A 13,791-nucleotide genomic window follows, 5' to 3' on the forward strand; every position below is an offset into this window, starting at 1 on the left:
TTTTTTTTTTTTGGAGGATAGAAGGCACAAGGAACAGGCAAGCTGCATTTATAAATCACAATTAATTACAGGATACTGTACCATATTTTATTTTATCTTATTATTTTCACCTATTTTCAAAAAGGAATTGAGGTACTTCTGTCCCCATTAATAGATAATACTATTAGATAATACAGTTGACCCTTGAATAACAAGTTTTTGAACAGCGTGGCTTCACTTATACATGATTTTTTTTTCAATAGTAAATATTTCAGCACTACACCATCCAAGGTTGGTTGAATCCTCAGATGTGGAACCACATATATGGAGGAAACTCATATATGGAGGGCCAACTACAAGTTACACACAGATATTCAACTGCGTGGACAGTCAGCACTACTAACCCCTATGTTGTTTAAGGGTCAATTATAATATAAAATTATAGATATACATTAAATGTAGATGGAACAATTAGATAATATTAATAGATCATCTACTTCTTCTTCCAATTTTATTTATCAATGTAAATATTTAGTTCCTATCCATTCTATCACACAATCTTGCCTCTTCCTACCCACTCTGCCAAGATTACTTTAATCTTATCCAAACTCCGCTCCACATAGCTCAGAAACGATGTTAATTTTTACAAAAAGAAGCCTAGATTAAGTGGGTAGAAGCAACCCAAAGAGCTCTCAGCCATGGAAGGAAGAGAGTAGCAATTCAATACACAATCATCATTTAATCCACATGGATTTATGTTGGAGATAATCAAGAGATAAGTGCAAAACGAGAACTGGTCTTAATAAATGCAATAATAAAATAATAAATAGTGAAATAAGTAATAAAAGAGAATAATGCCAGAATGGCTCTGGACTTTCTATTTGGAAGGGACTTTTAGGGGTAGCATATTTATTTAGGGTGACTTTGGGGGAAGCTAATGAAGACTAGTGGATAAGGTATATTAAAGTCTCTCCAAGTTTATGAGTTGTATGGGCCACATCATGGTTATGTAGCTTTTTTTTAAAGTTTAAAAAGCAGCCAACCTATTTTTTAACATTTCAAGGTGGGTACAATCTCACTTAAATAAAAATACTCAGCAAAAGTAAGTGTAAACAGACTTTCATCATAATCAGATCCTCCCACTAAACTTTCCTAAAAGTCAACATTTGAAGTAGTGTCAGTGAGGTAGTTAATTCTAAGATCAGCACACAGAATAAAATATCATGTATGACTGAACTATTATGCTGTACACCAGAAACTGACACAACCTTGTAAACTGACTATACCATAAATAAATAAATAAATAAATAAATAAATAAATAAACAAACAAACAAACAAATAAGCAAATAAATATCAAAGTTCTCCTTTCCAATACCTCCAATTTCTGAATACTGTTTATTGCTATAGCTCTTTCTATATCCTTCTCCCTGTGTACTCATTAAATAACAGAAGAGTAAATTAAAATGCTAATCTAACCCACTGTGTGCTCCAGAGTATTTGTTACACTGCATTTTACTGAGCACACCATGAATCTACTCATAAAAAGGACACAAAGTAAGCCACCACTGACATATCAACAAACTTAAATAAATAATAAAAATTAACATATATATTTGAAATCTGGCCCTTCTCTAACTATAAGCTATTATAAATGCAATGAACCTTCCAATAATTTTAGATCCTCTACATAAGTAAGGCTGTAATTGATCAATTCAGAGCTCTTTTTTAAAAGTTTTTAAAAGTTTCATCTTTGGGGGCTTTATTCAGAGGAAAAAAGTACAGTTGTTCATTAGAAAAAACTTACTAGAATTATTGTTTAGCTCACAAATAAAAATAAGGTGATTCTATGCTCAAGCAATAGGGGAAAAAAACAAGTCCTTTAGAGGTAGCAATGAATCTGCATCTGAATATGCATGTGACCAATCACAAATCTGATGAGACTCCTGAAAAACACATTGGCAGCACTTGGCGCTGGCCTGCTTCTTAGATAACAAGAAAACACACTGTGGTCTAAACATCCCCTCCTCTTGATTTCAGAACCAAATTCAGTCCTGATGGCCACTGATATCCTAAAGTTATAAAGTCAGACCACCAATATTAAATTAAATTTGGACATTCAGAAAACAATATAAGCAAGTCCTATCACTCACATCACAAATTACAGATTGCATATTTTAAATCACAACCTACCCATAAGTACATCAAAGTACCTGCAGAGAATTCAAGAACCTGTGACTTAGGCAATACTTCTGACAAGCTTAACTCTGAAGTTTTCTTAGGAACAGGAGGAAAGAAACCAAATACTGTTGTAAGCACACTATCTCCCATAAAATGAATTTATTTAAAATAAAGACCATAAACTAAGGAATAAAATGGAAGGTTGGCTCTGTAATTTCCAAAAATGTTAAACTCAAGCTGCATACAAGAAAACATCACACTGGTGTTTTAAATGTGAGGCATAAATCTGACAAAAGAGAATAACAGGAAAAATATATAGGTCATATCTCAACAAAATGCCACAACCATTTTTTTTTTTTTCAGAAGAGACAGGAATCATTTTAAATCATTTGTTAATTTAGGTATTAGCTCAGAAATATTCTTTAGGGAACAAGAAAGGAGATAAGATGCAAGCACTTCTAAATATGAAAAAGAATGTGTACTATTTTGTCAATATTACATAAATTATTATATCATGTTATTTTATAAATTATATTAATAAGCCTACTTTAAAACATAGGCCTGTTTGCCATACCTACTACTCAGATACAATAAACATGATCTGAGTGTTTAACAAGCACCAGGGAAATGGCCCATAGACCACCAAGAAAGAGAAGAGACGTAGAAAACAAGCAGAGACTCACCTAAAAGATAAAAACTTTCTTCTAATTAGTTTAGTCTATTTGTTAACAGCCAGAGTTTCCAAGTGTTAACCATGTCAGTTAGTGTTCTTAGCTCTGGGTAGAATGGAAGCCTAAGAGGCTTTCTTAATCTACCATCAGCCATTATTACCACCAAGGGCTGCACACACTGATGGGGCACTTAGGATCTAAATCCTTTTAACAAACATCAGTTAAAATTCAACTGGCTGACCCTATTAATGAAGCTCAAAGAAAACTTAAAACAAAACAAAAAATTCCATCAAGTTCCTTTCACATAAGGAACTTTCCCCACACTTCAGATTACTAATATGGAACATTTTTAAGAGAACTGAAAACAGTCAGAAGGAATATATATGACAAGCATAGATAGAACCACATGGCCAAAGGTACAGAAAGCATGGGTTATTACTGAGCAGTTCTTTTTGCATGGAAAATACAAGTAATAAGGAGAATAAAGGTGGAAACGTAGGTTGGGGCCATACTGTGCAAGGACATACCTATAAAACATTTGGTTACAAAACATTGATAGAAATGTTGGGAGAATTTCCATGAGGCCTAAAGATTGAAAACATTTATTTCTAAGTCTGAATTCAATTATACAAGGGGGAAAAGTGTAGTTCTGTTACTAGAAGAAAGAGGAATCAGAAGGTTAACATGCTGAGCTTGGGTCTGCAGGTAAGTTCACATTTAGTTGCGGCAAAGATACATCAAACTTCAGTTTCCCCAGGGGTGTAAGAAACATCTCTTTTACCTTAATTATAACCTTCCTGTAGAAAGCACTCTGAATTAGCACCTTTATTCCAAGGCAATCTGATGTTCAGTCATTATATCCATTTTTCAATCTGTCATTTATTGAGTGCTTCTTGTGTGCCATATATTCTGCTATGTACTCCACATGGATTATATTAATGATACCCCAAGAAACTATTTCATAAAATCAAAATGGGTCAGCTAGCAAAGAGCTTAGGTTTCCAAACTTAAAGAAAAGGAAAATGAAGAGTACATCAAGTTTTCATAAAAAGTGAGAGTTAATGCTACACAACAAAATTGGGATGAGAAGAATTATATAAAGATATACATTATACATAGCATATATATGTGTATATATATGTATATATATACACAGCAAATATATATATATATATATATATATATATATATATATATATATATATATATATATATATATTTGATTAAGAGTCAAACCAACTACACATTTTGCCAGGACTGAGAATATAGAAAAAAGTAATGAGCAACAGCATTGAGTACCTCAAGAGATACTCCTCAAGAGAGTATAAATTCACTATAATAATATCCAAGACACAAGACATAACCATTTCTTGCAATTTTCCCTAAAAACAGAAAGAACAGAATAGCAGCTGTGAAATCACCCAGACTACTAAAAAAAAAAGCTCAGCATCTCTTAAAAAAAGAAAAGAAAAAAAACTAACTCCTAATCAGCAATGCACGCCAAAAGACGACAAGTCTCCACAGACTAGTCATTTATGGTAGGGTACAGTTAAGAGAAACAACAGGATGACAGTCGCTATCATGTGGCCAGAAACCAATCCGTCAGCAATTTGTTTCACGTGAGATCACTTTCTCTTTCAAGAGAATGCCCGTTCCTGGGAAGAATAAATCTGTTTTGGCAAACCCCTACCAGGAATAACAGCCCAGGGATGAATCTCGGAGGGCGAGCCGAGATGCAGCCTGTCCGCAGGTAAAGGCAGCCTAGCAAGCAAGAGGAAATACGTCCAAGCCGACAGATGCGCGAACTGAAAAAAGAGGTCACGACGCTGAGAGAATCGATTTAACCCTTTGGTACCTGGGACCTCGGAAGACTCAGCGGGAAAGCACGGAGCCCTCGGGTTTGGGGGATTTTGTCTTAATGATGCAAGTGTCTAGGGCGGGAAGGCCTTAAAGTCCTTCCAGGGCTCCCTCCAGCCCTCAGATTGCGCCTGACTTCTCCAGACGGCCCAGCTACCTCGTCACCAAGAAACCGCTCTGCGGCGGCACCCCACACCTTCACCACCCGAAACCTGCAACTCGCCCCCCTCTGGTCTCCTTCCAGGGCTCCTGCTCACCGTACAACGATTGACACAGCAGACGGTACCGACCTCCCCTCGTCAAAAATGCACCCCAGCCTAACTTTTAAACGCTCCACCAACGCCACCCGCGCCTCTTCCCCCTCAGGACGGCCACGTCTCGGCTCCAGCCCCTCGGCCGCCGGCGTGCGGAGGGCGTGCAGAGGCCGTGGAGCCCGCGCCCCCGGCCCGGGCCTGCGGGAGGCTGGAGACAAAGAGGCTGCGGCGGCGCCGCGGCCGCCAGGACCGTCCCCTCGGGGACAGCTCCGCGCACCCCTACCCCGCCCCGCTCGCGCGCCGCCGCCGCCTCGCCTCACCGGTGGCCCGGGCTTCCGCGCCCGCCGCTGCAGCCGCCGGACGAACAATGGCAGGAGGAGACGCCGGCGTCCGAGGCTCGGCCCTCTGCGGCTCGCGGGCCCGCCGGCTGCTGGCGGACTGACTGACTAACCCACCGGCGGAGGGAGGGAGCGAGCAAGCGAGCGAGCGAGCAGGCAGCCCCGGCGCGCGCCCTCCCGCCTTCCCACCGCGAGGCGAGGCCGGCCCGGCCCGCAGCCAGCCCGCCCGCGCGCGCCCCTCCCCCTCTATTCGCCACAACATTGTAGTAAATTTCTATTGGACGGCGCCGGAGGGAAGGAGGGGGCCGGGCCCGCGGCCCGAGAGCCCATTGGCTGAGGCCAAGTTCCGGCTCCTCTCGTTTCCCCCACTCCCCTAGGCCGGTGAAGGGAGGGGAGGGGAAGGAAAAAGAGGGGAAAAGGCAAGGGGCTGGCCGGGTGTGCGCACGCGCAGGTCGAACCCACTCTGGAGTCTTAGGTGTTCCTGGCCCCTGCGGCACCCACGTGGGGAACATGGTAGCTAGTACCCTGAACGAAGGTGACACCCTTTCTTCCCCGAAGAGGGCCAGGTAAGAAGCTGAGATTTGGAAGCTGCTGCCAAGCTACCCCCAATGAATGTCCCCAATGCACCTAGTGACCTTGGGTAAGTCACTCAGCTTTCTTGGACCTCCGTTTCCCCATCTACTAACTTGACCGCCTCTAGGCACCATTCCAACCCTGACATTTGATGAGATTTTACCTCTCCTGGCAGCTGCGTAAGGCCTGAAATAGAAGCTGAGTGTTGTGGTCACGTCAAGACTTCAGCTGTCTTCTGTATTTAAGGGTTTCCTAATTCTGCCGTGGCACCTTCAAATTCATGAAAACTTAGCTTTGGAGGTCTGGTCTCCAGCTGAACTTAGGTTGCTCTGACAATTGCCTGATGTGCCTTTATACCTTTCAGAAGTTTTAGAGGCTCCCCTGAACTTTCATAATCCCTGCCAAGCTGATCTCTGAACAGACTAGCAGAAAGAAGGCTGTCTTAAGCATGGATCCTATAAGGTAAGGTAGATTCTGGTATTCCCATTTTAGAGATGAAGAACCCCAAGCAGAGAGACTTAGACCTGCCAGGATCCAAAGCCAGGCAACCTGACATTGGAGCCGTGCCAGCTAGACTGTCTCCTGGTTTCTAATCACAGCCCCCTCACATCTGATCTCAGCCTCTAGAAAAAGATTACCTGAGTTCACTTCTCAGTCTCCCTTTGGCCTTCTCTGCGCTTGTTTCTGACCCATAACGGGGAATAATAATAACAATTCCTACCTCATAAGAGTTTATTGTAAAAATTAAATGAGTTAAAATATGTAAAGGGCTCAGAACAGTGCCTAGCTCACAGAAAGATCTACATAAGTGTTAATTATTACTGCATTTGGAGACTAAAATATGGACTGAGAGGTGTGGCGCTCACTGACATAGTAATGATATATTTGGTAAGCACTCAACTGTCAGCACAAAGCTGAGCACATTACATGGTTATCTGTTTGAAACATCCTAAGAGACACTTGATGACCACCTGATGACCCTATCTAAAACAGCCTCCACTTACATACCCTTGCCCTGCTTGAATTTTGCTTCATGGCAGTTCACCTGACTTTCTATCATATATTTATTTATTTGTCCCTCTCAATAAATTTGTGCAGTTTAGACACACTAGATGCAAGCTCCAGGAGGGAAGGGACTTTGTCCTCTTGTTCAACTCCCAGAACAATGCGCACTCAGTAAATATTTGCTGAACAAGTGAATGAGTTATCCCCATGTTATATATAAGGAAGCTGAGGCTTAGAAAGGTTAGGTGACTTGGCCAAGGGCATTCTGTGCACTAGGGATGAAGCACCTGTTCTTGAATACTCTGGTTCCCTGCCTCAGGTCCTCGGGTTCCGGGAGCTCTAGCTCTACCATCTCTGTGCCTCACAGGCTTCCTTCATGTATCAGACCTGAAAATCTGGTACCGTGAGGGATAAATCCTGAAGATCAGTCACAAGACAGGTCACCACTACCACCACCGTGTTATCCAGCAAATTCAGACTCATGAAAACCAATATTCTCTATGCCATGAAATGCTAGTGGGCAATGACAGATCGTATTTAAAGAGGCTTGGTTGGACTGTGTAGTATTTAATAATTGTCACCCTGGAAAAAAGTGGGGGTCTTAGGCCAGCAGAAAACAGCTAGACATAAGGCAGGTGTAAACCACTCTTAAATTCAGAGTGCCGTGCAACAATGCACCTGTTGGCACAGGCTTTAGAATCTTAAAGAAAAGACTTAAAATCCAGTCCTGGCTTTTAATTCTTAGCCTGGAGATGAAAGAGCTTTTGTAAACTGTAAAGTACTATCCACACAGGAGGGATTTTTGTTATTAGTTAGGTACACATCATCACCTGTTAGGCTAAGTACCAGATCCCTGAGTATAGCTGGGCCCAACACATAGTAGGGCGTGGGGGTGAGGGGGGAAGTAATGCCCCATCTGAAGGCAGAGAAACTACCCTTATTCATGCCCCCATCTGCCCTCTCAGAAGAGGCCTCTGCAAACCAGACATCTGGTTCCAGCTCACCCTGCAGAGGCTGCCATTGAGTACAGGGTAAAGGTCCCAAGCACCATCTCTGAAGCTAATTTCCTAGGAAGAAACTCAGCTCCCTCCCTGCCTGCTGCTCCACGCTCACATCTGGGTGGCCATGCTCTAAGCCCCAGGATGGGGTCTCTAAGGGCCATCTCTATCCGCCTGCCAGCTGAGCCCACCACTGCCTCCCCCACCACCCCTCCTGTTCTTTCCTAGGGAATACAGGCTCTGCAAGCTGCCTGTCAGCCCCTGGAGCGGTCAAGGGCACTGAGGAAAAAAAAAAAAAGAAAAGATAAAAGAGCGTCGTGAAAGGGACCTAATCCTTCCCCATTGCAAACTGAGCTCCAGCAAAAAGCAAACACCAGCTGCACAGAAGAGGGTGAAATTAGATGGTGAAATCAGGTGGTGATCAGAGGGGAAGGCCAGGGATGGTAGATGGGGCCTCCGATGACCTGGAAGAGATGAGATTGGAAGAAAGCCCGGGTAGGATGGGGGAACAGTTGGAGTCTGAACCATTCCCAAATCTGGGACGTGGGCAGATTAGGGACACAGCTGGCCTGAAGCCCCAGTGATAGGGCTCATGGAAAATATTTGTCTGTTGTTGTGGGGGGTGGCAAGAGATGAAGAGGGCTTTGAAAAGCTGGGCCCACCAGCAAAATGTTCTGAATAGCCACTACTGAATAAAAACCAATCCTAGTACCAAAAGTACATGAAGAGGAGAGCTTTCCATTCTGCCTGTGGTCATATAATTGCAGTCATTTTAGACCTTTTTAACACAAATGATAAATCAGACAAGCTATAAAAGGGCAGAAAAATCGCTGTTCATACAATAGAATGCCTTTCTAGGGTACTATTTTTAGTAGCAGTCCTTGAATTGTTCACAGAAAATGTAGTTAAAGAAGGAGAAAAAATGTAATCACCATAAAGCCTCAATCGGAAATAACCACAGTCAGTATTTTGGTGGGAGGCATCCCTTCTAGTCCCTTGCCTTACAGATACGTTTTTTGTTTATATATGTTAAATTGTCATATGAAATTGCTAATTTTATAGGCTAAAAGTGGTCAAATATCAGCAGTTGCATATCATTCAACCTGATGCTTCTTTAAAATTTGGATCATATTCTTTTAGAACCAACTTTTTTCTCCTACCCATGTATTATGACATTTGCCTCGCCATTTCTAACAGTGCCCTCAAGTGGATAAACCATAATTTAATTATACCTAAATGTTGGACATTTAGGTTATTTCCCATTTTTCTCTCTGATATGATACTTGACAAATATCCTTTTATTTAAATCATACCCATGATTATTTTTTTAATGCACTGACTGCGGCATTTTTTTTTTAATTATAGCATACAAGGCTGCCTGTGCTGGTCATTTTTGAGATAAAAGCGAAAGAAATCAGCAGATGCAGTGAAAGACAGTATCTCGAATGAATCTTTTTTCACATCTGAAAACACAGAGCACATTTTGACATTCTTTGATAGAATGCACTTTGCTTACAAAAATGGCATTAAGCTCTGTTTTAAAAAGTTCTCTGTGCACAGCAAAAGCAAAAAGCTAAATATGATTAAAATACATACATTGGAGTTGGCAAGTTATGTCCTTTCTGCTATGAAGATACTCCAAGAAACAAGGGGCAGAAGGGAAGGAAGTTGAAATTGTAAAAGAGGAGCCAGTGGACAGTTACTAAGGTACCCTTTAGACCTCTAGATTGACAGGAGTTAAAATTGAATAGGCCCTTAGAGATCAGCAGGCCCAAGCTGCTTTTAAACATATTGGGAAGTTGCCAGAAACTAGAAAAGACTTGCCCAAGGTCACATAGCACAGGGGTGGCAGAGCCCAAACTTGAACCCAAGTTTTCTGACCCCTGCTGCAGATTCTGTTCACTGCCTTCTTTTAAGTCCAGCTACATTTCCCTTCCAAAGCTGGAGGCTGTGCTAAATCATATAGCCATAAAACCTAGGACTGTCTGAGCCAGAAGGGACCTTAGAGATAATTTATCATTAAAAATAATGACAACTACACTTATTAGGTATTTACTATGTTCAGGCACTTACTGAATACTTTATATGCATTAATGCATTTAGCTCCATAGCAACCCTGCAAAGTATTAATAGCCTCAATTATAGTTGAAACTACAGCCTAGAAACGATAGGTGATTTGCCCAATGACACACAGCTTACTAAGTCTGTCTGATGCCATTGTCCTCTGCTCCACGCTGCTTTCACATCACTCTCAGGAAAGCACTTTGGATATGATATGAAGGAGCAACATCAACATTTATCCCAAGACCCCAGAGAAAGGCTGTCGTGGCTGCTTCTGATTGGAGCCCTGGGACATTCAAGGAGGGACCCAAAGATCTGACCTCCCATGACCCTCCCCAACCCCCTTCTCTCACCAGCTGGAGTGAGCCTGATGGCCCTGATCCAGCAAAACCTCCAGCTCACTCAGGCTTAACCCACTAATTCTCTCTCCCTGTGGCAGGGAACCCTCTAGGCCCAGAGGGTTTCCCAAGAAACACAGGGACCAGCTCAGTGCCACCAGCTAGCTGAGCTCTTTCTAAACCTGCTGAAGTCAGCCTGGCCCAACCCTCACCTGGGAGAAGGCAGAGGCAGAGCTCTGGGGAAGCAGGAGGAGACTGGGCACCCACAAATGGCCAGGTTTGACCTGCCCCAGGATCCTCCAAAGCCACTGTGGCAGGACAGTTCCCGAGCTGTCTGTCTAGCATTCAGCTAGTCTCCATTTCTAAAACTTCCAGTGACTGCGAGTGTTTCCATGGGGAAACAAGAGCAATGACTACAAACAAGTTCTAGCCTTAGCTCTGCCCTAAGTTCACTGTGTGACTCTGGGCAAGTCACTTACCCTCTCTCTCAGGCAGCTCGGGCTGCCTTAACAAAATACCACAGCCTGAGTGGCTTAAGCAACAGAAATATAGTTCCTCACAGTTCTGGAGGCTGGGAGTCCAAGATCAGGGGCCACGCTGGTCAGGTTCTGGTGAGGGCTCTCTTCTGCCTGGCAGACAGCCACCTCTTCTTAGGTCCTCACTGACAAAGAGGGAGGGAGCTCTCTGGTGCTTCTTCTCCTAAGGACACTAATCTCACCATGAAGGCCCCTCCCTCATGACCTCATGTAACCCTAACCACCTCCCAAAGGCCCCATCTCCAAATACCATCACACTGGGGTTAAGGCTTCAGTGTGAATCTGGGGCAGGACACAAGCATTCATCAGTAACACCCTCTCTGGGCTCCCATTTCCTCACCAGTCAAATGGAGGTGCCTACCCAGGATGTCACAGAGGGTAGCAAGAAGGCTTATTTATGTGGGAGGTACAAAAGGTTTCTGCAGCTTACAAGCCCACACCCACACTGAGTGTGATTTTTATTGTTTATTTGCATTTTTATTCTGCTGTCAACCTCAAGGCAAAAGCCTCCCTGGAACTGAGGACACACTGGTCCCCCCTTTCTTCTTCCAGCAAACCCTTATTGAGCACCTAGTGTGTGTAGGCACTGGGGATCATGGAATGCATGAGATGAGCCCAGCAGCACTAAGAACAACCATCCTCATTCTCATGCCAAATTCGGGTTGGCAAGAAGAGGTAAAAAGATCGTGGGCTTTTGAGGTAGGCAGATCTGGGTTCAAATCAAAGCTCCACTACTGAGAGGCTATATGAGTTCAGCCAAGTCACTCCTCCTCTCTTCTTTATCTATAAAATGCAGATGACACGTGCTAACCACTGTACCAAGTACTTTTTAATGTCTTATGTCACTGAACCTTTACAACAGCCCCTTGAGGAAGGTATGACTATAATTCCCATTTTACAGATGAGGAAATAGAGTCTCAGAGAAGTAAAAAACTTACCCAGACACCCAGCTAGGTGTCAGTTAGGACTCAAACCCACATCTGCCTGGCAACTAGTACTCTCCTAGCAGTTTAGAGATTGCCTGCATTTCTGTGACGGTCATTATAACAATACCAGCGTATGGCGTGCTCTCTGTGTGCCTAGATACTTTACCTACACTCTCTTATTTAGTCCTTACAACAACCCTATGGGGTGGATACTATTTTAACCCCATTCTTTAGCTCTGGGAACTGAAGTCAGAGAGGTGAAGCAATTTGCCCAATGTCACACAGCTAGGAAGGGGTATAATTGGGAACCCCAGTGTGTCTGACTCCAGAACCCTATCCTTGTCTACTACACTGCCCTGCCTCTCTGCCCTAGTGAAACCAAGCAGGTGTCTTTATCTCCTTATCTCTATTTGACAGACGAAAAAGCTGAGGCCCAGCAAGAGGTAGTAATGTGCCCTGGAGACCCACCAACTCAGCAGCTAAGCGGGTATTTGAACCCAGGCTCCTGAGTCTTAATAGGGTTGTTTCCTCCACTCATAATACCTGAATCCTGGACATCAGAAAATGCCCCTGTGAGCTGAAAAATGCCCCTGTGAGCTCCCAGTTTGGAGGCTATACCTAGCTCCCCCAGGGTTGTGGGGAGCCCCTTCTATACCAGGCCAGGCATGGAGAGCCAAGGGTGTAGGGGAGAAACTTTGCGGAATCCTGCCTGGGGAAGCCCAGTGCAGCTGAGCTGGTTACCCAGGTGCCTCTATCTTTTGGCATCTCTGTCTTGGTCTCCCTAAACCGTGGACCCATAGCTGGGAAGGGGAGAGTTATAGAGGAGGCCATTGCAAGCCTGGGCCCCCTCTGGCTAACACAGCTCTCTGCTGTGGTTTCTGCTGAAAAACAAAATCTCAATCCTCTGGGCCAAAGTGCTAATTACCAATAATGACATAATAACCATTGTGGGCCCAACAGCCAAACAGCCCCAACTAGAAATTCTGCATAGCTCAGGCTCAGGAACAAAAGATTTGGGCACTCAAACTGAAACTGATGCCCTGGCAGAAAATGTCAGAAGCAAAAGGGCTTCAGGGTTGACCCAACCAAAGTATTATGTGGCAAATGGAGAGAATGATGACCACTCATACAATTTCTTACTGAGAATCTACTGTGTGCTCAGCACCGTGCTAGATCCAGAGAGAAGACGCTTCATTTATTCATTAATTCACTCCATAAATATTACTGAGCACCTACTATTAACCACACCTTATTCTAGGTACAGGGGATATGACACTGAACAAAATAGACAAAATCACCATTGTCACTGAGCTTATATTCCAGTGGGGAGAGACAACCAATAAACAAATATTCCCCAAAATATTGTACGGTGAAGAGTCATACGTGCTGTGGGGAAGAATAAGGTAGGAGGGAGGACAGGGATTGTTGGTATTGTAGGGTTACACTGTTAACAGGATAGTCAGGAAAGGCCTTACTGAGAAGGTGACATTTCAATCAAAAATTAAGCAGATGAAAGAACAAGTTATGAAAGGATCTAGGGGTAGAGTGTCCCAGACTGCAGGACCAGCAAGTTCAAAGGCCCTGGGGTAGAAGTGTGCCTGGTGTATTCATGGACTTGCCCAAGAGCACACTTGCCATCATTAACAGAGCTGAGAGGAAAGGAGTCAGACAGACTGATCACCCACCATGTACTTGAACTCTCTTAAATCTTAGGACAATTCTGGACGTAATAAGGATGATGTTCACTTTTCTCACCATTTTACAGATGAGGGAGTGAGAGCCAAAGAAGAAAAGTGATGATCCCACATCACACAGCTAGAATAGGTCTGCTTGCTTCCAGCATTCTCCAGCCTCCCCACTCCTCTTCTCTGTGTCTGGTCTATCCGAATGGACCCAAATCCAAAATACATGTTTATTGAGTGAATGAATGAACAGATGAACCCTGCGCATTTCTCAAGCCCTGCCTTCTCCGTGAACTTCTTCCCAGCTGGCCTTGGCTGACTTCTTGTCTCTGCTAATCATAGAGTAACGACAACAACAATTCCGGTGTGCCAGCTGTGAACTGAGTACTCTACC

At 43.6% G+C, this 13,791-nt stretch overlaps 1 protein-coding gene across 4 annotated transcripts in view; it reads right to left on the reverse strand.

Annotated features, from left to right (window-relative positions):
• Positions 1–13,791, reverse strand: part of EPB41 (erythrocyte membrane protein band 4.1) — a 167,088-nt gene that overhangs the window by 141,325 nt on the left and 11,972 nt on the right. The window contains exon 1 of one of the 4 annotated variants that reach the window (XM_064493847.1): positions 5,261–5,480. The exons of 1 other annotated variant lie outside the window; for it this stretch is intronic. The gene's annotated coding sequence lies outside the window, so the exon portion shown is untranslated. Of the gene's footprint in view, positions 1–4,519; positions 4,572–4,943; positions 4,965–5,260; positions 5,481–13,791 lie in introns of those variants that run through there. 2 more of the 4 variants (XM_064493849.1, XM_064493848.1) reach the window with 2 other exon arrangements.

Source organism: Camelus dromedarius, chromosome 14 (assembly GCF_036321535.1).
Source record: "Camelus dromedarius isolate mCamDro1 chromosome 14, mCamDro1.pat, whole genome shotgun sequence".
In the NCBI taxonomy this organism is placed as follows: domain Eukaryota; kingdom Metazoa; phylum Chordata; class Mammalia; order Artiodactyla; family Camelidae; genus Camelus; species Camelus dromedarius.